Genomic DNA, 25,416 nt, shown 5'->3' on the forward strand with positions numbered 1-25,416 from the left:
ATTTAATTCTCGTGCTGTAGCCTAAATAGATAATTTCATTTTTATAGTTCTCAGGCTGTATATGGATAATTGCATTCATTTAGTTCTCTGGCTATCTTTAGTTAGTCATTTTCTCATCGGTTAATATTAATCTCATTCAGTGAATTCTCAGAATGCATAAAGTTAATCTCTTATTAATTCTGTTGTTGGGCTGTATTTAATTTCATTCATTTAATCCTCAGTAGGCCGTTTACAATTAGTTCACATAATCTTTTATAAGTTGCATTCAAATAGTAGCGGCTGATATTTGCTATCTATAAAATATAATTTTTTCACTTGGACTTAGTTCAATTAGTATTATTCGTTTAATCGGATCTATACAATCGCTCATTGAACCTTTCATTTGGCTTTATTCAATTTATCTCGTTCATTTAGTTCATCATTGACTACAATCTTTAATTTAATCTTTCTCACTGTACAATTATGCATTTAATATCTTTAATTTATTCATCAGGATATGCACAATTAATTTAATTTTCAAATATATTTATTTATATTTCTCATGGTATATATACCATTGGAATCACTCAATTCTCAAATTAGCCCTATCTACTACCTCATTACCATTAATGAATTACCTTTCCCTATAACGACAGAAATTTTTAAAATTTCTATTTTTTTATGTAGAAAACTATAGATAAATTACATAATAACGTTAATTAGGTTTCAGTTCATTAATTAACTTACTCCCGACCTCATTAGACTGTATTCAATTAATCATATATTTAATCTTTAAAGCTTACATTAATTTTATATTCCCTTAATTATCAATTATTACCTTTATGAAATAACATTTATGCAATGTTTAAACGCTAACGAATTGTCAAAAGAATATGGTACTTAATTTAAAGATCAACCTTAAGTTGGTTTTTATTTTAAAAAGGGTGCAAAATTCTCCCATATTACAATATTGAACAAGTAAAATTAACCCGGCCATGTTTCGCCAGTAACGAATGGAACAATTATTTATGTAATTATTCCACTTGAGAAGTTAATCCACAATATGGAGTAATGTCGAGTGTTATAATGTCACATACTGTTTGGGGGGACGTTCAAGTTCATGTAGATTAAAGCATTTCTTGTTAACAGCTGACCTTGCGAAGTAAATCCTGAACTATTTATTACTTTCTTACCCTAATGATGGTGAAATAAGCCAGTGAATTTAGTTATGACGTATTAAGTTGACTCGCGTATCTTGTCAATACCAGCAGAAGTTATGAGGTAATTAATTAGCCAGTAATCTACAGAGCCATAACGGACTCCATAGTCATGAAATCGCTATATATAAAAATTGACACTTTTACTAGTGTAAAGAAAGTTGTGAATAAAAGCCAATAATAAATGCACGCTCTTTTATTTAAATCCACTATATACAAAATTAGATATGGTTGGTCAATTCATATTTTTTCTCTGGGGCCTTTGGAGACAGCATCATAATGACCCGTGGAGGCTGGTTGTTCTCAGAGGGGTGTGACCAGTCTGTTATCAGTTTCGAAACCTCTTAGTTTTCTTGACTGACAGCTGATTACCGAGATGGGAAGAGAAATCCCTCCCATCCCTTGTGCTCCTCCAGATGCATATCCGTTTTCTATGTCCCTATTGAGGTAAGTACCTCTCCAATGTAAAAGAAAACTGGTACATGCAGAGTTTCAAGGGGGTAGGAGGGGTAAGGTTAACTACCCCTGAGACATGCCTGAGCTTACATTTGCTCTTATGGCTATGATTTATTTTGGTAATTCGAAGAACTCTTGTCATAGCAGCCTTATGAAATGTGGCGTGTAAATCCCATAGAATTTACGCTAGAATTCGGTACAAAAAGTCTCTGTTAATGACCAACATAACCAAGTAAAATTCTTTATGAATAACATATGAGAAACTCTACGGGTTGTAAACATACATACATTCGTTCATCTTTCCCTTGATATTTCTCTCAGGAATTTCTGTGTTGGTATAGAAAATGGATGTATCATCTTTCCTAGATCATAGAAAACCATGGAATTTCACGCTGACAAGTTTACTAAAATTACTGTATTTCTACAAGGAATATTGACTTTGGAACCGGGGAAATGGTTAATTTTACGGCAATAATTAAAACGTGGATAATGCACAATTTTATCCTTATTTTATAAGGTCTTTATAATAATTTATCTTAGATTAAATATATCGATATATACAAATGCCAATTATTAAACGAGTTGGGAGACTCAAAAGATGCTATATTGACTTTCTAACAAACAATTCTTTGACTTACGCAATAAATGATAATGAAATCGTAATTTTACTCTTGCTTTCACTGATATTTATCCTTAATATCTTGATATATAAAAATGATCTAAGTTCATATATTGCCTTTATACGGCCAGCTACGGTATTTTCGATTTCAAATTTGATATAAAGAGGTCAACGAAGATAAAAGACTATTTCGACGAGCATAGGTATTATGATCAGGGGAAAAAAATACTTAAATTTTGCAACAAACACTTAGTAAAATGATCCGGGAAATGGCCACCGTTAAATTAAGAAAATTTTTGCAAATTTCTCTGGATTTTAAATTGAAAATGGCAATTACTTTACAACGAGTTTTACATTTCGGATATTTTCCATGAAATCTTGATTCGATGCTTTTACTTCGACTAGGAAAATTATATTGCAATTTTTAGTTTTCATCAATTTAACTATTTTAAGGCTATTGTTAGTTTAATGACTTTAATCAAGGATTGGAAATGTGATTTGACAAAATATCTACTGATCTTCAGTTTAATAAAACTTTCAATGAGACTTTCACCTGCTTAATCTGAAATCTATAGACGTGTCACTCCATTTGGCTACTTTAATTTCAATTTCTTTCATTGCAAATAGTCTTCACATTGAATAAATTATATATTTTCTTACCCCCAATTTATTTAAATATTTACTTTTACTAATTCACATACGTTGAAGACCAGTTGCATTTTCACGAACATTTAACTCGCACTTTTTTTATAGCCTATTTACTTTAATATTTACAGCAACTTTGCTCACTTACAACTTTGTATATTAAAGACGGAAATTTATATTTCGGTGTTCAATGCTTTTTGATTCCGCCAGTCACATGCCGATTTTATTCTTTAAGTAGCATCCAATCCCCTTGGTAAACCCCCTATGATTTTTTGTTAAACAGACCTTTTTTTGGGGGGGGGGGTGGGGGTACCCAATCAATTTCCTTTTGTTTATCAATTTTTAAGAAATAAAATTTCATGGATTCCCTTAGAATCACTTTTAGGTATAAAAAAAATATAAAAACTTGCGATGTAATATAGCATTTTTTCCAAAATAAGATAAATTACGCTAACGTCATCAATTTGCCTATTTTAAGGCTTAGCCCGTGTAATTCAAATCTGAGAATTAAGAGCGTGGCAGTTCAATCTAAATTTTGATTATCACGAGGTTATCCCCTTTAAAACTTTTATAGAGATAGCTTAGCCCCTTTCAAGCTTTGATTATGGATAGCTTAGCCCCCTCCAAGCTTTGATTATCGATATCTTAGCCCCTTTCAAGCTTTGATTATCGATAGCTTAGCCCCTTCAATTTAAAACATAATTGTTATTCAGATGCTACCTTCAAACAAGTTTACATTATTTTTTGTCTACAACCCTTTGTTTTTTCAGATGTCTTTCTAAACATGAGTATTAAGGGAATTCCATAAAAATAATGAAAACACAATAATTATTGGAAATTCATAAAACCAAAATTCAATTGACATTTTATTCAAAATTACAAGTCATCCTTCAGTATGTTATAAAAATACAATTAGTTACACCAAGACACACACTGCCCTCCAAAAGCAGAAAAGCGACCCAAACATCAAAGTCGTCGTACAGCCCGACACCATTCCATGCTAGTGATAAACTCGGGTAAATAGTCTTCAACGTGTAAAGTTAATATCTCTACACATCAACCACACGCCCACTTCAGTCTGAGATTGGCCCTACAAAATTCATCCCATTTCCAGATAATTAGATAATCCGCTTGGTTCGGATACTTTTGATGTGACAAGAATTTTCTAGTCTTTCACCTTGCAAGTTTTACAAGGTTATCAGAATTATTTAAGATGGCTTCTGGATAGGCATGGGGTGAAGAGCATTAGGAAGACAAAATGCCACTTTCTCTAAAATGAAAATATTTAATAAGATGGTACTACCAGTTTTAACTTTTGCATTAGAAATTTGGAGCCTTACTAAAGCCTTGGAACATAAGCTAGTTGCAACTAGAAGAGCTATAAAAGAATAATGATAGAAATAACAATGGAAAAAAAATATGAGAGAAGGATAATTCAACATGTAAGGAAAAAAATGGACGTGGGCAAAATAAATAATGAAAACGACAAACACTAGATGGGCATTAAGAATAACAATGGGTCCCTAGGGAAACAGGAAGATGGGACAATGGATTGACTAACTGAAATTTTGCGGGTGCGGACTGGGAGAGAAAGGTCACAGACGCAAGTGTTCTAGATGGACAGTTAACAGCTGATGCTGATGAATTAAATGTGTAAATAAATTTTGAGGTTCACATATATCTCTAAGAACAGAGGGATGACCATGAAAATTTGAGTTCCTCATGCCTTGTCCAGGTACTAAAACTAGAATTAGTGTCTTATGAACTAACTATAAATGTTGTAATAGAAACTTGCAATTACACAGATTACTATAAAATATTGGAAAATTATGAATGTGGTCCTTTCCAGATTGTTTATTAGGAAAGAACTGTCAATGCTATGTATGTGGCAAACTAAAACTGGTTTGGAAAGTATCTCCTTGAAGATGAACTGCTTCAAATTTAAAAATCTCGACGAGTCTCTAGAATGAAAATGACAAACACCAGGTGGGTGGGCATTGGAATGGGTCCCTAGAGATTGTACAAGCAGCAGGGGTATAGGAAGATAAGACAATGGAATGATAAACTAAGAAATTTTGCGGGTGCAGACTGGGAGAGAAAGGTCATAAACAGACGCAAGAGGAATGACGTCTGAGGCCTTTGTTCTAGAACGGACTATTAACAGCTGATGCTGATGAATTAAATGTGTAAACAAATTTTGAGGTTTATATTATCTCTAAGAACAGAGGGACGACTGAAAATTTTGTTCCTCATGCCTTGACCAGGTCCTAAAACTAGAATTCGTCTCATGAACTTACTACAAATGTTGCAATAGAAACATGCAATTATACAGACTACTATAAAATATTGAAAAATGATGAATGTGGTCCTTTCCAGATTGTTTATTAGGAAAGAACTGTCTATGCAATGTCTGTGGCAAACTAAAACTAGTTTGGAAAGTATTTCCTTGAAGATGAGCTGCTTTAAATTTGAAAATCTCGACACTTCCCTAGAATGTCAATATCAACGGTTATTCAACTTAACTTTACTGTTAAAACTACAGCTATTTCACCCAATTTTAATACTTTTGCAAATAGGACTGTGCTGCAGAGTAGTGCCAAAGCCGAAATTGTCAAATTACAATTTTTATAATATGCAGCTAGTTCTTTATAGCACAGCCACTCTTTGTAGCCAAAATATTTAAATAATACTAAACCCCCATATGCTAACTAATGTCTGGCGAAAACAAACAACATTCCTAGCCTGACAAACTATTGATTTGGAAGATTCCCTTGGCAATAAAGTTTCTCAAATTGACAAATATTCTAAACAAAATTCCTCATACTAAGCAAATGCCTCAGAATTAAATAACTTGAAAAAAAAAAATTATTAGTCAAAACTTTATGCTTAACAAGGATATATATTATCAACGATGTCAAATTTTGTAGTAAAAACTAATACAAACACTCCCCTTTCTAAGCAAATGATGATATTTCAAGCAAATCACACCACATCCTATAAATAAAACCCCTTCTAGAACACACAACTCTAGACAAAAAAACCTCTAACTTAGCAGAATAGAAAAAAAAACCACCTAGGTTTTTAGGCAAAAATCCTTATAAATGCACAAAGCACACTACTTTCAAGGAAAAATGCCTATATCTACAGGAGGAGGAGGAGGAAAAAAGCTTTCTAGGAAAAAAAAAAACTGTAGAGGAAAACTTTCAAGGTAAAAACCTAAGACTTTCAAGCCAAAATCACACTACTTTCCAAGTAAAGATAATAATTACTCTAGGCAACATAGCACAACACTTTCCACTAAAAAAAATTTTCTTTGCAGTAAAATATAAACCTTTTACAAAATTCTCCAACACTTTCTAGGCAAAAGGAAACTTCATAAAAAGCGAGTAAAAAACCACCACTTTCTAGCTTAAACCTGCCACTTTTGAGACAAACACCTCTCTAGGCAAAAAGACCATTTACAAGGGGGAAAATTCAAACACCCTCAGAAAAAACAGCGGCTAGACAAACTGTACTTTCTGGGCCAAACACCCTCTAGTTTCTAAGCATAAACCTATGAACTAGATAAATTCCTCAGTAAAATCTTACCAAATCTATGGGTAAAACAAAGTCAATAAAGACATTGAGATAAGCAGCAGCTCACATTGCACCAGACTTTCAAAGAACAATCTTCGCAAACTATCATTTCCAGCTAAGGTAAACTATTCAACTTTTTTATAAAGATATTCCGGTTGGGGGTCGAGATGTCAATGTATCAGAAGTTTTCCCTCCATACCCACTTCCTGTCTTACATCTTGTTGTCCAAACTTTTTAACTTTACATTTTTAACTGTGCAAGTTTCCCCATTAAATGGCTTCCCAGGACTATGCTGGGTCTTTTGACCCAAATTAATAAATAAAAGCTTTTAGCAAACATATTGGACACCGAAACCCCCATGGCAGATTTCTTATGCCAAGAGATAATGAACCTCAGATTATAAAAGAAAGGTAACAAATTGATACGCAGACTTATTCGTAGAAATTAAAAAATCCTAAATTTTAGAAAAATCACACAATATACTTGTTCAAGCAATACATATTTCAAAAGCCATTTTTCAATATAAAGTTGTCATAGATCAAAGGACAAAGTTTTTAAATCCAAAGGCATCAAAATAAGTTTGTGATAAGGTTTTCTAAATGCAAAAGTACCAAATTTATAATTTAATAAGTAAAACTATGTAAAGTAAGATAAAAACTTTCTAAACTAGACAGACTGAGTCAAGAGTTCTAGAACAAAGGCTTAAAGAAAACACTAAATGTTTCAAGAACTAATTTTGCTAAATACCAATATATCCTAAGGACGCAGACTTCACATCACAAATTATGAAATTATTGAAAATGATATCATGAAACCAAAATATGCATTGTTGGCAGTAAAATGATGAGTAGTAGTCAGATCATATTTTAGGTAAATGCCAAGAAGCACAATCAGACCTTATCAGTTTTTGGACAAAAGGACAAGAAGCACAATCAGACCTTATTAGGGTCTGGAGGCAAAAGGAGTAGTACAAAAAGACAGTACTAATTTTTACAGGCTAAAGGACAAGAAGTCTATATCAGTTTTTTGACGCAAAGGACAAGTACAATCAGACCTTCAGTTTTTTGACGCAAAAGGACAAGAAGTCCAATCAGACCTTATCAGTTGCTGGAGGGAAAAGGACAAGTACAACCAGACTATCAGTGTTTGGAGACAAAAGGACAAGAGGTACAAATAGACCTTACCAGTTTCTGGAGGCAAAGGGAGTAGAACAATCAGACGTTATCAGTATGATTAGACCTTATCAGTTTCTGGAGGCAAAACTACAATACGTACAACAACGCTTTATCAGTTTTTTGGGGACAAGTACAACCAGACCTCAGTTTCGAGATTTAATAAACAATTAGCCCTTTCCAGTTTCTGGAGGCAAAAGGGCAGGAGGTACAATAAGACCTTAACAGTTTCTGGATAAAAAAGGAATAAGTATAATTAGACCTTATCAGTCTCTGGAGGCAAAAGAATGAAATACAGACCTTATCACTTTCTAGATAGAAAAAGGACAAGAAGTACAATCGGACCTCAGTTTCTGGAGGCAAAAGGATGAAGTACAATCAGCCCTTAACCATTTCGGGATAGGAAAACCTCTTAGTACAATCAGACCTTATCAGTTTCTAGATAGAAAAGGGTATGAAGTACAATCAGACCTCCTCAGTTTCTGGATAGAAAAGGCCATGAAGTACAATTAGATGTCAGTTCCTGGAGGCAAATGGAAGTACAATCAGACCTTACCCATTTCGGGATAGGAAAACCATGAAGTACAATCAGACCTCCTCTGTTTCTGGAAAGAAAAGGCCATGAAGTACAATAAAGTTTCTGGAGACAAAGGGACAAGATGCACAATCAAGACCTTATCAGTTTCTGGATAGATAGGGCATTAAGTACAATCAGACATCAGTTTCTGGATGGATAAGGACATTAAGTACAATAAGACCTTAACAGTTTTTGGAGGCAAAAGGACAAGAGGCAGTCAGAACTTTTTACCTTTGAAAAGAAAAATGACTAGCAACACAGTCGGGCCTAACGCACGCACACTAAAAGTTGAAAAACCACAGCTAATTTATGCACCGTAAATGACAACTTAGGACCCATTTTCCTTACAGAGCTTTCTACCTATAAGGAAGTGTTTCATTCATATAGAAAAAAATACAAAAGTATTAACGCCTATAGTAGTATAATCCAAATACAGGGCTACACTACTATACAAACCCAGATCTTTAAAATTACATTACACAACATCATCGTCCTCAACTTAGCTACCCTTATATTAATATGTATACTTCACTATTTAATAATGCTTGGACAAGCCTATTTGAAACACCATTATGCTCACTTAAGTATGATTTAAAACTAAAGCAAGTTTTTAATATCAAAATGTGTCCAGCAAAAATAGCCAGAATAATAATGAAACTCATACAGATACCCTTAAAGGGTGTTTTAAAGTTTTTTTTTTTAGGGGGGGGGGGTTAAGGGTGTATTAACAATTTAAAAGTATTAATGGACCATAACTGAAATTACTTATGTGGATTGAGCTATCAAGATCAAATTCCACAAGTGTCAGGTAAAGACTGATACACAGTACATAAATTTCAAGGGCCTTATGCAGGTCTAACAGTTTTTAGTCTTCTACCAAGGTCTGTTAGATATTTTGTGTTGTATAATTGTGAATAAATAACCCTTAAATATTGCTTTATGAAATTTCCAGGACATTCTCTCCACCAAATTCACGAGTAGAATTTCTGCAACGGGTAACGAGTGTTTGTAAGACTTTCTAAACACGAAAGAACCAAAACATTTAGAATTTCTTAAACCAAAAGTAACAAACTATGACTTTCTAAGATCAAAATCTGTACAGGACAAATACTTTTTGAAAGATCCAAAGACGGGGTTGATTGCTCTATAAATAAGACTTGATGAAAAGGAACTAAAACTAATCTGAACTCCTGAATTCCAACAACAAGTACTAGTTAACATAGCCGGATAAGAGTTAAATGACATCGAAGGCAATTATTCGTAAATCACTATGTACAAACAAGACTAGGGTCCAAATCGCCTTGAACTAAACTCAATTTGAATCTCAAATTATTATTATTATTATTACTATCCAAGCTACAACCCTAGTTGGAAAAGCAAGATGCTATAAGGCCAGGGGCTCCAATAGGGAAAAATAGCCCAGTGAGGAAAGGAAATAAGGAAATAAATAAATGAAGAGAACAAATTAACAATAAATCATTCTAAAAATAGTAACGTCAAAACAGATATGTCATAATATATATAAACTATTAATGTCAAAAACAAATATGTCACATATAAACTATAAAAAGACGTGTCCGCCTGGTCAACAAAAAAGCATTTGCTCCAACTTTGAACTTTTGAAGTTCTACTGATTCAACTACCCGATTAGGAAGATCATTCCACAACTTGGTAACAGCAGGAATAAAACTTCTAGAGTACTGCGTAGTATTGAGCCTCATGATGGAAAAGGCCTGGCTATTAGAATTAACTGCCTGCCTAGTAATACGAACAGGATAGAATTGTCCAGGGAGATCTGAATGTAAAGGATGGTCCGAGTTATGAAAAATCTTATGCAACATGCATAATGAACTAATTGAACGACGGTGCCAAAGATTAATATCTAGATCAGGAATAATTAATTTAATAGACCATAAGTTTCTGTCCAACAAATTAAGATGAGAATCAGCAGCTGAAGACCAGACAGGAGAACAATACTCAAAACAAGGTAGAACGAAAGAATTAAAACACTTCAGAATAGATTGATCACCGAAAATCTTAAAAACTCTCTCAATAAGCCAATTTTTCGTGCAATTGAAGAAAAAACAGACCTTAAATGTTTCTCAAAAGTAAATTTGCTGTCGAGAATCACACCTAAAATTTTGAAAGTGTCATACAAATTTAAAGAAACATTGTCAATACTGAGATCCGGATGTTGAGGAGCCACCGTCCTTGACCTACTTACAATCATACTTTGAGTTTTGTTAGGATTCAACTTCATACCCCATAATTTGCACCATGCACTAATTTTAGCTAAATGTCTATTAAGGGATTCACCAACCCCAGATCTACATAAATCAATTCATAATGTCAAACCCTGATGTTACAAACATACAGTAAATGTCAAGATCCACTGTTGGGGATTAGAATCTGCAAACTAAACTCTACTGTAATATATTAATGGTTGAACACTAAATCCTTTGTTACTATCCAACACTAGGAGACCAACTTCAATACCATCTAACACCTGAATACTGTACAAACTATCATTAACAATTTCTATAGTATCAAAACCACACTAACAGTAACTTGTCACTTTAACTTAAGTTCCCTTCTCTTATGAGCTAAAAGTTGGTACGTCCAAAATTAGAGCAACAAATTTTGCTTGCAAAATACTTTATAAACGTAAAATCACGTCATGTTTAGCAGCTTACAATCATACATAATACTTTCCATAAACCAAATTTTGCTGTGATGAAGCAACAGCAGCATAATCCATAACTTATTAATATCAAAGAATTTTCATTCTTGGCAATGCTATAAACGTCAAACCAAAGCTAACTGGCATGTAAAACAAAATTGCCCGAGTTCAAAACTTTGAACCTCTAATAATTAACAACATGAAAGATGAATATTCCCCAAAATTAACACTGTAAAACCAATAAAATTTATTGCCTACTATTTTATCAAATCACCAAAGATATGCTGCACATTAACTTCAAGTCTTCAGTTTGAACGGTAACCTAGAATTCAAGGAGACCTAAGAAAAAACAGCCTTCTAAAAATTGGGTTCTGCTTTCAATAAGTGTAGATATTTCACTAAGCTTCAAAACTCTGGACCAGGATTTGGTGATGGTATGGCCACCACCTCAGACAGAATATATGAATGGTAATATGTTCAGCTTAAAAAGAGTTACTTGGCTTGAGGATGCCTGGCTTAATTCTCCTGCTTATGGGTATGCTGCATAAACCGTTGCTCTGCAGGAAACTACTAAAGAAATTAAAGCCCTTACTAGCCTAAACAGCATGCAAGAGACTTATATTGCCATTAAAGCCATTATTGGGCCAAAGAAAAACTTTCAACCAAAGGTAAGAAAACTCACATGGCACAACCCTCCAAGGACGAACAGATTCTAAATTTCAGGGCTGAGCACTTCAATGCTACCCTGCAATGTAAATGAAAATTTTGAAGTGTTATTGATGGTCTACTTAACTTGCCACTTATCCAGACTTCAATAAGCTTCCAGAATTGTACTAAATTCTAGGCACAATAAAAAGCACTTGAGAAGAGCTGCATTCCTGATGTCATCCCTTTACGAAACTTCCAAGTACTAAGCTACCTTCTCAAAAAGAAACTGCACAGGATCATATTGAAAAAATACGAAAATCCTGGATGGATTCCAAATTAATGAACCCAAGTAGAAAAAAAGGATTGAGAAGAGACTGCAAAAACAGCCAATGTTTTATCCTTCTATATGCTGTAAATAATAGGAGAAATGTTGAAAGAAAGATACAAGTTTAAAAGTAGTTTTGACCTTTTACATGTTACCTTGTGAAAGGTAATGGCAAAATATGGCATTCCTGGCAAATTCTTTGACACTTCAGCTTTCATTCCAAGGGAATGGAAGTAAAGCAGTGCCCTTTTAAATCTGTTTACCTCCAATTTACCTCTCGTCATCATCTCCTCCTACGCCTATTGATGCAAAGGCCTCTATGACAACATTGCATAGAAAAAAATTAAGAGGAAAGGTCCAAAATAAGATACAATGTAACATGTTTGACATCAAACAGTTAAATGTCCATACAAAAACATCTATACACAAATTGGTTGATTTTAAGATGGCGATTATGATGCCAATTTAACAGACATCCAAATCTATGAAATACACCTCTGACACCCTATCTTCAATATACTGTAAATATCAAGTATTTGACTTATATACTAATACAAGAAAGATGGAAGTCCTATTACAACAAGCTGAACAGAATTAGAATTAGCCCAACTTCACTCCTAATGATGCAAAACTGCAAGTGGTTACTTGAATCCACAGGTAGCATTTCTTCATTAACTACCAAAATTAAATTGAAAATCTGCGGACAAATTAAACAGAGCTTCATGTGCTTTTGGCAGCGGGAAAAAGGGTTTATCTCGATAAACGCCCGAGACTGACCACTAAAACCCAAGTATATAGAACAGCATGAAACTCGGCTCATCCCTATGCAATGGTGCCAAGTCCTGAACTCCATACACATTTCAAGTAACTAGAACACTTCATATTTCCTGTCTTTTAGAGAATTATGGACCTAAACTAGAACAAACAGAACCAAGATAGAAGCCATGCTCTCCAGGTATGCTAGCTTAGTTATTTAAAGGTAAAGGTAAAGGTAGCTTGTTTCAGTTCCGGTTCCATCAGAATAGATGCTCACCAGAACGTCAGCCGGGCAAGCCCAACCCCCCACTGTGGTGCCCTACCACAGCAGTAGCCTCCCCAGTAAACAGCTTAAACTCAATGTCCTGGGCGGGGATCGATCTCTTGCCACGCGAATGCGAGGCAAACACTTTACCACTGTACTAGCCAGGAGACTTCCCTAGTACTGTAGTTTGTGGCTATTCAATTTACACCAATATTTTCCCTTCATGATTTGCACAATATTAACAAAAGCTTTGATCTAATTACTGGTCATGTTATAAAATAGTCACGTTTCTCTCAGACATCTAGAAGTGGCCATCATATCTTTCCCTCCTTTATTTCAGGTACAGGATATGAATGTCAAGCTTAAGACGAAAAGCTATTTAAGCCACAACCTGGTATCACCATTTCAAATGGCAGCATGTGTCCTTAAATGTAATAAAAGTAATCTTATAAACAACCAAAGGAATAACACTTGACTTTCTTAATATTTATCATTTCTACCTTTTAAGACATCTGGAAAACTAAATTAAATTTGTAGAACAAAATTTTATGTAAACTATTAAAAAAATCCAGCATGTAACAGTCAAACAAATTCAAACAAATAAAATGACAAGTTCTGCTCATAGTAAAAAATGCTCTTTGATTTTAATGATTCCCTATTATGTCATCAAATATACATGGAAAAGGTCAGGAAGATTTAGTTCAAATTGTGAATCGAGATTTAACATATCAAATTTTAAGCAAAACTAAAATGTGAACGTCCCTAATTCCAAGGTTTTCCATGAGCTTGAAAATAATATCTATTCTCTTTACCAACACAGGACATCCTGTTCGAAACCGTTCGAAAAGTTGGAAGTATAATGTAATAATATATACTTACACCCAGCAGAGTTTCTTTGTTATCCATAAATTAACTATACTTAGCATTGTTAAGACCATCATACTTCGACATTGCAACAAATTCTACAACACATTTCATGAACAAATAACAAAAGTTTTAGGTACCAAATTAATCATAGCCAAAAGACCAAAGCAAGCTAAGGCATCTCTCAGGAATAACCTTACCACCCCACCACCTAAAACCTCTGCACATATCAGTTTTTACATTGGAAATGCACATAACATTCAATAGTGACATAGAAAATAGATATACATATGGAAAAGTACAAGGGATGGGAGGGACTGCACTTCCCATCTCGGCATTCAACTGTCAACCTAGAAACCTTTGAGTTCAGTTTCGAAACTGATAACTGACCGGCCACAACCCGCTGAGAACACCCAGCCTCCACGAGCCATTGTGAATGCCGACTCCAAGGAGTCCTTTTATTTAGTTTTCAAATTTTCTATCTACAGTCTTTCCAAACTTCTATCTATACACACCATATAAAATAAAACTTCCGTACTTCAATTTGGTCCAATGAATAATGATCAATAACTTGTTTCTTTCAAACTATCAAGTTAGGAAATGTTTAAAAGACGCTGCTCTAGTTCTCACTTTGTCCATAACTCAAAAAGAAGATGGCTACCTTATCAAAAATTATGACTAGACATAACTACTTGAATCATAGCACAGAACAGTATCTGTCCCTATTTAAAACGGGAATTCTATAACTTTCAAGTATATTTACATCTAAAGTTTGACCACATTTTACTATCCCAACAAACTAGGATCTTCCTATCTGTAGCACACATCTAAATCCCCGAGATCGTTAAGCATGGGTGCATTACGAGTGAGATGTTAAAGGTAAGAATGCTAACAATACGAATTTCAAGTTTTCTATAGCTATTAACAGTTAAAAGTATTATTGCTTCTGCAAATTTTAACTACTAAGTACTTTCATTAACTGCAAGTTATTTAGTTTTAACAAGTTAAACTAAATCTTGATCTAACTATTCCTTTTCTGTAGATGACAACACTGTAAAGGACTATTGTTACTTTGGATTTCTGCAAATTTTGGCTCTAAGAAATTTATTTCAACTTTTAAGTACTCAAAATTAATTGTCTAAACCCTAGATTTGGGTTATCACATACCTAACAGATATTAGCTATTACTTACAAACTTAGTTAAATCCAATTAAGTCAAGATAACTGATGAGAACTAAGCAAATCATAATTTGAAATACGGAAGTCACTGTACAATAAATAAAATTTACAATTTGGTTTTACAAAGGTTTCCCATTCAAATTTTAACTTTTAAACTTAAAAGGTTAAGAAATTCTATGGGAACTGTGTGAAGCACATTGACATTCATATAAAGATATATACTGTAACAAATAGAAAATACATATGACACGACACTGTGGCCTTTGGCATTTCAAAAGTTTACCATACCCACGACCCACTTAGATTGATCAAGATAAGCATGAATTTTTCGAGCCCTTTTCATTTACTATGTTACAAAGGTCCTAAATGTTTCCATCATTCTGATATCTAACAGCATACATAACCGAAATGACTGTCCCTAAGATGAGAAAACTCGATCTTTATTTCTTCTCTGATAACTTATTGAAATATTACTATCATGAATACTTTATATAAAATTACTTGAATAGCAACTCTATAGAACAATACCTAATTAAGTAGTAACTACAGTGTAACGATAGCTATAAGTCACTACAAAATTAATATTTTTACAACTACTGTAAATCCTTAGGAGTGTTGAAATATAATTGCTAAATTCAAGAAACTTCGCCTATCAATTAAACAAAATGAACAATCTTATACAGGTATTGGAGTTTGCCTATTAATTCTTAATGCTAATTTGTCCTGCTAAGTTTCCTTACACAACTTGCAAGAATTAACTAATACCTAAACAAAACTCCTGATGAATATTTTTGGATTAAGCTCATTCATCTATTCACATTCCTTAAATGATGTTATAAACAAAAACAAGCTTCCCTCAAAGCCTAATAATAATTTTGATTTACTAAGTAATATATATACCATAAATGCCATTGCCAATAATACCAAAAATACTTGGGTAATTTTCAACTTGTGTGATAAGATTTAATTTGAATTTGCTTAATGGAGTTATACCTTATATAATTCAAGTACCATTATATAAAATGGCAAATACTAAAAGTAAGAATTCAAATCGAGAACGTTTACATGCCAGCAGTGTCGTGAGATATGAAGAGATGACCTAATTACAATACTCAAACAAAATACTAAGCAGTATTTACATTATCAGTTAAATTTCTAAGCTTATCAAGAATTATTTTCATGGAAAGCCTAGTACAATAGTGAAACTATCATTTACTTGAAAATTATGGCAAATTCTCCATTTGCCAAAGTCTCAGATCAATTAATTCTTAAATATAGCCTATCATGGAACCTGACTAATTTATGCGATTCATTATTTGATATTGCCTCTACATGAAGCTAGGCCTTAATAGTGCCCGTGTCACTTTCAATGCTTAAAAGATACAACAGTGAACTAGGAACTTGAATTTGTTACCAAGTTCATTCTAAACTATAAAAAATCTGGAGCAAGTTATGAATGTTGCCAAAATGGAACCTTGTTCAAGGTTTCGAGTAAAACTATTAGTTATTTACAATAGTGCCAAATAGTTACCTTGCCACTTCAGCCAAAGGCTCGTAGGCTTTATGTTTTGACATATAGCAAACTACTACGATGAAATATTGAAAAATATTAACAGATATCTTACCTAAGCTATGATCTAACTTATCAAAAATTACAGTTTCAGGAAAACTTGCTGAAAATTGCATTAAATACTAATTATTCAAGAAACTTGAGATAATCAGCTTTCATGTCTAACATGAACTTGAAAAATCATTTGATCTCTGCCAGCGTGTTCAAGTGCCAAGTTTAAATAGCAAACCTAACCTAGAAATTTTTGGTGACCATGTTTCAGAAGTGGCAAATCTTCTGGCTACATACCTAACTAAACCAGGAAAATCTTCTGGCTAAATATCTAACTAAACCAGGACTGCCTGATACCCTAGCCCTATTTGCTTAATTTAGACACAATCTTCTTTTTACAATACAATCTCTTGAAGATGACTTCTTTGGCACCAGAAGCTTGATTTTCTTGGTTACAGAGATTTTGAAAGAGGAGTTGATTTTTTCAATGATGATTATCTGAGGAGTGGAAAAATTTGTTAAGTTTTATTACATTAAGATCTATTGGTTCATAAGAAATATGAATACACAGAGCTACAACCAGGTCTCATAGGCATAAATTTAGGTTACTTTTACTAAGAGATGATAAGAGTCTTTAGTCCAGTGTTAAAAGTCTAGCAGCGATTTACTCAGAGAATCTTTCTGAATTTTTATTTAGTTGCCGCTATACTAACTGGTGGTATAAAAATTTGGGTAGAAATATAAATTGACCTTACAGTTGCAAAGATTTCTTTGTGAAAATCTCAATGAGCAACAAGAATTATTATATTACTGTTGGGACCTGACTATACATTCCAAGGACCGTCTAATTTTTTTTTTCCAAGGTAAATTTTACTAACACCAGTAGTGGGCTCCTCGTGTCTCCATTGCCTCTTGTTCTCTTCAAGTGTTTCAAAGTGAGCCCCATCATTCAACAGAAAATTCATACTTTTTCTTAAAACTACTGAACCAACATACCTAGCAGAATTTAACAGTTCACACTACAAAATTGGGCAAGACTTATCAAATCCCATAAAAGGTACAAAGATCAAATAGAACTGAAATCTACTGAACAAGCCTTTAAAACTGGTCACTATGAAAGGTTTTTATCGCAAACTTCAAAGAGAAATCTTGCTTACTATTTTCTTTGATTTTGTAGCTCACATGAACAAGGTCCAAAAATTAATTTTAGTGGAGGAATAATGCAACTTGAAATTAGATCTTGCAACAACCTCATAATCTGTCATGTTTGAATAAAAACCTAATACATGGGATTACTCTAAGATAAACAACTAGCTTGTAATAATAAATAATTTTCATCAGGCTCACCTTTATGAGCTATATATCCACAGGAAAAGAAGGCATTTGCTAACTTCCTTTATGGTAAACAATCTTGCAGTAAACATTTTCAGACTTAGAAAAACCCTGATCATCCTGAAAGAGAATGTTTCATTAGATCCTGATAAGCCACTGCTATATACTAAGAAATCTCCATACATTTGAACCTGTTAACGACCTAAAGCTGTAGAGTAAAATTTCTCTGGAGCATCACATTGTGAAATTTATGAAATAACGCAGTTAACTTAGTTTCAAACTATTCATCTAAAACATATTTACATATCGAAAGACATACTTCAATATGAGGAAGACCTTATTGATTAAGTTCACAGTTGCTACCTAAAACTTTCGACTTCAATTTGCAAAGTTTATTTGCAAAACCTAAAGACTGCATATGCTGTACCTCTATTGAACTTTTACATCTTGGCTTCCTGGAGTTTAAAGTGACTTGATAAAATCATAACCTGACTAGTGACCCTACACAGTTAAGCAAATTAATATAGTATATATAATTTTCTTGAGGGAAAATTTCACCTATTAATTCTTAACATCTGATTCAATGCAAAACTTCCTTTTCAGGAGTTCCCAATTAAAACCAAATTTACATGAAAACTACTTAATTATTCCTGGACATTAGTACTATCCTAACAGGAGAATTCTTTGAAAGCTCCAGAAACAATCAAAATAACCTATGTCCCCTTATTTCTGAATATAAAGTACTTGGTTTTTTATTACTACATGAAATCAACTCATCTTATGACATCAAAAGCAATTATTTTTTAAATATAACTTTTGAATTTATTTATCTAGTCCTAGCACTCAGGATTTGGCCAAATATCCCAATTCATTACTTTTATAAACATAACTAAGAAACAAGTCTTAAAATGGCATACAGTACTATCTCAAACAGGTATGGTTAGATTTAAAAGAACTAAATATTCCCTCACTCACCCATGAAATTACAGATATTGATGGCATACGCAGAGAGTGAGCTTTAAAGATCCTCCTATCCACCATCATTTAGTCCATCAAGCAGGTCCGTTAGTTGCTTCCAATTTAGATCAAGTTTTGAACAATTTGCTGTCTTGTCATTATTCTGAGGTAATTTTTTAATTTTCTCTTTAACGTTGTCTTGTTATTGACTTGCTCTCGTTTTTAGAACAACCACCTTAACAGCTTGGTTTAATTTCTTAAACCAAGTTTCCATAATTCATGTCCATCCCGACTACAACGTGCAATTAGCACAGCAGAGGTGAACACAGTGTAACGAAGTAATGAAGCTCATATAGGCAGAGTAAGAATATAGAAAGAGGCCCAACGTAAAAAATAGAAAAGCACTAAAGTCTAGATTGAGGAACACATTCGAGTACCACATTAAACATATCAACAGGTAAAACCAACGAGAGAAAACGCAATCGCCAAGAATAGAAATAGATATAATGATGGCCATCATTTCTTGTAACAGTTATGAAGTAACAATCCACTCCAAAAGGGGAAATAGAAAGTTATAAAAAAATACTATTCCCCAAAACTTTTGCAATAAGTGACATCAGTACCAAAAATCAGAACAAAAAACAGACCATAAGAGATGAGAAAAACAGTCCTTAGCTGAGCAGACAACAGTATTTGTTCATCAGTTACTAGAAAGGAGTAATTATAATAATAAGTAACTAGCTATGAGACACTAGATAAATTCCAGTTCAGTGGATGGGCACCAATAAAAACAAACTAATAGAAAAGGTAGAAATAATGAGACAAATGCAAAGTGACAATTTTCAAAAAGACTTTTTCCACAATAAAATGTCAAATACAAGTACAGTATTCTCTTCATGAAACGCTGTCCAGCTGAAAAGAACAAAACTGTTTCAGCAATTCCACCAACATTCTATTGACTGTACTGAACAGGAAGCACATCCAAAAATAAAGACGACAATACTAAAAGTATTGTTGCGAAATCCAAACAAACCCCTAACTGGGGAAGGTTAGCCACATAGATTAAAATAAGATTACAACAAAACTGTACTACCACACAGCATAGCGGAGGCAGATGACAAATTAATCCAAGAAAGTTGGAGGACATTTGTGAAAAGACAGACCTGAAGCTACCTGAACTACTAACTAAAGAAAAATGCAAAAGGCATGAATGCATTAAAACTTCAGGAAAACCAACATATAGTGTGTTTTCCATAAAGAAGAATACAGATTGTCTGGTGGTTGCAAAGGTTTTTAGTTGTAAAAGCATTCTTGACGTTACGGCGATTTTATTTACGGAAGCTCATAATTAATATCATTACTCGGTACAGTGAACCCTCGCTACTTCGCGGTTCGACCATCGCGGATTTTTTTCATAACCCTTGTCTATACATATATTGCGGATTTTCCGGAAATATCGAAAATACCGCGATGTGACCGATGGTGCGAGATTGGAGAAAGTAAGGAAAATTGAATCATGATTGATTTTCAATATAAATGAAACTTTGAGGAGCAACAAAGATATCATTTGTGAGAGAGAGAGAGAGAGAGAGAGAGAGAGAGAGAGAGAGAGAGAGAGAGAGAGAGAGAGAGAGAGAGAGAGGGGGGGGGGGTTTAAATGTAATAAACAAATAAATTTGATAGGTTATAACACATTGGTGCTTATGTAATATCAACTGTATACTGTAGACGGTTTGAATAAGTTAAGAAATGGTATAAATGATACTTGTTAGTGTATTCGTACACACTCAAGAGCGGCAGCTAGATGACTGCTGATCTAATCACAGCCAAAAGTAAAAAAAAAAAAAGTCAACAATACTCGATTTTTAAAACACACCCGAAATTTAAAAACAAAAGTACACGCTTTCTTAATGTGCAATTAACTACTTAAAGAGTGGCAATTTTCTAGAATAAAATGATATTTCCCAAAAAATAGTGGTTTGCTGATGAAATCGGATGCCCTATTTTTAGCTATGATTGAAATGGATGTAGACTCGGCCTAATTATTTCGTTTCGTATTTAATTGACACTAAGAAAACTAATTTTAGTTTCTTCATCTAAATGTAAGTATTGTATAACACGAAGAGAGAGAGAGAGAGAGAGAGAGAGAGAGAGAGAGAGAGAGAGAGAGAGAGAGAGAGAGAGAGAGAGAGAGAGAGAGAGAGAATGAATCAGCTGTTGTAATCAAATGGCGTGTTTTTGTTTCGTGAGAATTTCATCGCCACGACTTTAACAACAACATACTGTACTGAACTTTACAGTATTATACAGACTACTGTAATATGATAAAGTAAAATATTTGTAATCTATTTTATATGAAATGGGGCTATTTTTGTTTTGTTTAAAATTTACATTTACGTATGTAAAACAACTCTCTCTCTCTCTCTCTCTCTCTCTCTCTCTCTCTCTCTCTCTCGTAGATTGTTTTCCTGCTTTGCTACGTATGTATGATTTTATATAGATACGGTAAATAATATTTGTAATAACATATTTTATAAAAGCTTTTACTGTAATATCATTATTTATCACTTTCATCATGCGGGTTAAATTCCTTAGTTTGTTTACTGAGCGTACTTTATGACGCCGTCGTTTCAGGCGGCGTCATAAAGAAAAAAATTTCATTTGGAAGTCCTAAGAAAAATTAAGTAAAACATTAGTAATAACCAAATCAACATACTGTACTGAATAATCAATATAATTGATGCAAAAACTAACCTATAAACAGATGTGTAAATGCGTCTGTTTCTTCATTAGGATCAGAGAAACGTAAACAAAACATTGGTTGCCATTTTTTATCGTGCTTTTTGGCGTGTTTAGGAAACGCATGATATAAAGTCGCCTTTAATATTTGTGCCTGTTTTAGTTTAGGGTACTGTATTACATGCATTAAGTGTTATGTACATTAAAGGGTAGTTTGTTAACAGTACTACGTACAAGGGAAGGTTTTAAAAGTCTGAATATACATGTTAAATAAATAGGTAAATATGGTGTTACTACTTCGCGGATTTTCTCCTATCGCGGCCGCGTCTGGAACCTATCTACCGCGATAAACGAGGGTTCACTGTATATGTCATTTAAAGGTGTGTGTAAGAAGGCAAAATCTAAAATTAAATCTATCTTACAAAAAGAAACCTGCCGCGCACTGAAGGTTTTCGTACAGAGCGAGACTGAATAAGCAGACCAAAAACTAAATTAAACAATTCCTTTAGCTATTGGTAGACAAGAGAAACAAGGCTGATATAGAGGTCAAACTAATTGAAAACTATGTCTTCTTTGTCAGGATATTCTTGATACACCGAAGCAATAAAAAGAAAAGCTGACCACTTGCAAGATTAGAATTCGAGTTGCACACATGGCGAGCCAATCATGAAGACAACAAAGAATCACTTTTGAAAGTGAAATTTTAAGTAGTTTTCTTTATGATCTAGGCAACAACAAAACTTGTTCATCCAATTTAGAGGCTTCTTTACTCACTCAATCTCATTTCTTATTTCCATGTGCCCACAGTGATATTTTTCATCTCTAATTTAGATTTTATTCTTCGTAAATGGGACACTTGCTGTCAGTTTCTTGCGATTTGTTCCTTTCTCATCAGCAGTAATTAAGATTAATTTTCTCTCCCTAAGATTTTCTTAAAAGCTTATTGTGCGAGAGAACTTTTCTACTGTATTTACTTTGTTCACTGTGATCATTTCAAGTTCACCACTATTTTCATTTGTTCAGCTTGGAAGACATGGATGTTGAATCTGCAAAGTAAAAAGTTTTATATAGGCATATTCTAAAATGTACCTTAATATTTTACATTACATATGACTGACCTACATAATTTCTAATCTTGTTTAGCACACCTCTATGAAAATATTAAAAATTTTGAAAAATTCATATTTTTCCTAACTATAAAACCAGTGTCTTTCATTAGAAATATGATTTCAGCAAAGTTGGAATTTGGCTGTTGAAATAAATAGAGATGTAGGTAGTAACCGGCCAGGTAGCAGGGGAAGGCTCCCGCCCCCTCCCAGCTCAATGGTTTCTAACTGCTTACTCTGCTGAGTTAGTCAGCCGGCACTATCATTTAATAAGAGTCCTTTCAATGACGTCACTGGGAATCGCCGGCGGCCATGCTGGAGGACATACAAAGCGAAAGCATGGCGGCTGCTACAGCGAATATGGACAATAAGAGCGACTTTGTCAAACAATTGTCGGGTGATAAGCGTTTTTACAAGCAGAAACTATCTAATTGATGGCCTAGATCCATACCAGATGAAGAATTCATTCAGTCAAAATATTGAGGATTATTTCCATTGAATAATCTGCTTCCAGAATTTGTTGTTTTTCCTTTTAATGCTTTTAAGTCCAAAATTAGATAAACACTGGGCCAATGAAGAGAGTTTATAATTATAAAGCTAATATTGATCATTTAGCCTAACCTTGTGTATTATAATTTTTGATTGTCAAAATGTATGTAAAAGTTTTGCATTATAATGTCAAATCTTTATCAGTTCATGCCTAACCATTGTGTTTATGGTTGGTTACAAATGCTATAATTTCTTATATACATATAAACATATGATGGACAAACTCTCTTGTAAAGCTCTTGGATGATCGTTTTGCCTCCTTGCAATTAAATGCGCAAGTTCAATTATTTTTTCGATGTTTCATATATAAGCTGAAAACCCCTTCGTGTTAAACCAGCTTTCAGATATTATTATTTATAATCAGTTTATTCATTACATAGGCCTGTATGTCTACACAATTTAATACACAAATCAAAATAAATATAAATATACACTTAATTATATATAGGCATGAGCACCTTGACGAAATAGAGACCTAGGTAAGTAGCCTTTGTTAATATAGCCAATATGGGACCTTTTAATTTTTGTTTTGAAAATCTGAGATGCCCCTTTTGATGTTTAAAAATTGAGATGCCCCCTCCCCCTCACACACTACACACTGAACTGACGATGATACTTGTGAAGTCACCCATGCGATCGGAATGATCTACGCAAGAACTCTGAAGGAAACCTCCGGGGGTGTGTGTGTGTGTGTGTGTTGAATAAGTCGTGTGGGGAGGGCCGAAGCCGGAGTCAAAGTGCAAGGGACCACCGAGGGGACGAAACCCTGCCGGAGGAGTGCACCAGAATAACAGAAAGGTACGTGTTCCCAGCTCATGGTATGGAACTCATGGCGGAGTTGGATAGGGGTTCAGACCCAGCTCCCAAGGCCATAGCGGGGAGAGGATGGAACTAGGGGAACTAATGATGGCTCTGGGCCATCCAAATAACCAATACAATAGACACACACGACCGGACCTATTTAAAACACTAGCCTCAAAATAAACTAAAAGTAACCACAAGATAAACATGTAAATAATAAAATTAATGCGTAATTCCCGCAAGGGGAAGAGAGAGAGAGAGGGAGAACCCGTGATTGTATGAACAGAAAACGGCAACTCCAGCCTCTCGTACTAGGTATAACTAAAATATATGAGAGAGAGAGAGAGAGGAAGACACGTGACCGTATGAACAGAAAACGGGAACTCCAGCCTCTCTCTCTCTCTCTCTCTCTCTCTCTCTCTCTCTCTCTCTCGTGGTTACTATAACGAAAACTAAAACGAACCTTAAATAAAATACACATAACAGTCCATGATCAACAAAACAAAATAGAGAGGAAACAAGAATAGCGAAACGAGAACGAACAAGAAAAATGCCGATATTATGATAACGCCAAACTGAAATAACTCAATTATAATAAAGCCCCGAACACTATTCTTCGTTCGACTAGAATATGGACTCGTAAGCGATAAAAAGTACCTAGACAATAAATATGGTTCAAAATATAACAATATAAATGGCACAAGGCCAGGAGTATATAAAAGATAATGAACTTAAGATGACAAAAGTACCAAACGGGCATAACATGTTAAAAGAGACGTAAAAACGTAAACAATAACAATGGCTGCCAACGCCGTGGAAGGCAAAAGCCGGACACACTAAAAACACTAAAATGAACTAAGATAACACTAGCCCGGTACTAAAGTAGTCTGTCAAAACAATATATGGTACTTAACATTGGTGCAGGAGCAAGGAGAGCCTCTGTCATGATGAAACTTCACGAAAACAGTGAAAAAACCAAGCGGCACAAATGAACAAAACGATGCGTACGAAGTCCAACAGAAGGATGTAGTACAGATGTCGCTAGTGTCGGGCGTCGGTGGGGTGGCTCGGGTAAGGTAGCTAGGGCCTCTGTTACGGCCCTTCCCTTTGATGAAGGAATTATCTAAATGGAAGACAGCCTGTGAATAGTGGTTTTCACACGCCCCTGCTTTATACACGACGCCCACTGGGTGCTCGCGCGAGGGTAGTAACCTCTGCATTCCATACTTTTAACTTTCTCTGGTATATTTTGAAGTATTTATATCAGAAAAGTGTAAGGAAGGACTCTTTTCACCGGGCGTCACAGGTATCTCCCCAGAAATAGATTTTTCCTTTGTCAAAATCCCTTTTTTTCATTCCCTATTTTCTTAACTAGTTTTTTCTTATCCCCATTTTTATTTCTGCTATTTACAA

At 34.2% G+C, this 25,416-nt stretch overlaps 2 long non-coding RNA genes across 3 annotated transcripts in view; both read right to left on the reverse strand.

The window, feature by feature from the left end:
• Positions 1-4,448: 4,448 nt before the first annotated feature.
• On the reverse strand, positions 4,449-20,208 carry LOC137645643 (uncharacterized). Its single transcript, XR_011045324.1, has 4 exons — positions 18,827-20,208; positions 17,867-17,971; positions 7,547-17,017; positions 4,449-7,430 (listed from the first exon to the last, which is right to left on the reverse strand). It is a non-coding gene; the product is annotated as an uncharacterized lncRNA (long non-coding RNA).
• Positions 20,209-20,571: 363 nt separating this feature from the next.
• LOC137644825 (uncharacterized) overlaps positions 20,572-25,416 on the reverse strand; it is a 38,823-nt gene continuing 33,978 nt past the window's right edge. Inside the window, exon 5 of one of the 2 annotated variants that reach the window (XR_011045200.1) lies at positions 20,572-22,593. This is a non-coding gene — a long non-coding RNA (uncharacterized lncRNA). The remainder of the gene's footprint in view (positions 22,594-25,416) is intronic. The other variant, XR_011045199.1, reaches the window with a different exon arrangement.

Source organism: Palaemon carinicauda, chromosome 8, assembly GCF_036898095.1.
Source record: "Palaemon carinicauda isolate YSFRI2023 chromosome 8, ASM3689809v2, whole genome shotgun sequence".
Lineage (NCBI taxonomy): Eukaryota > Metazoa > Arthropoda > Malacostraca > Decapoda > Palaemonidae > Palaemon > Palaemon carinicauda.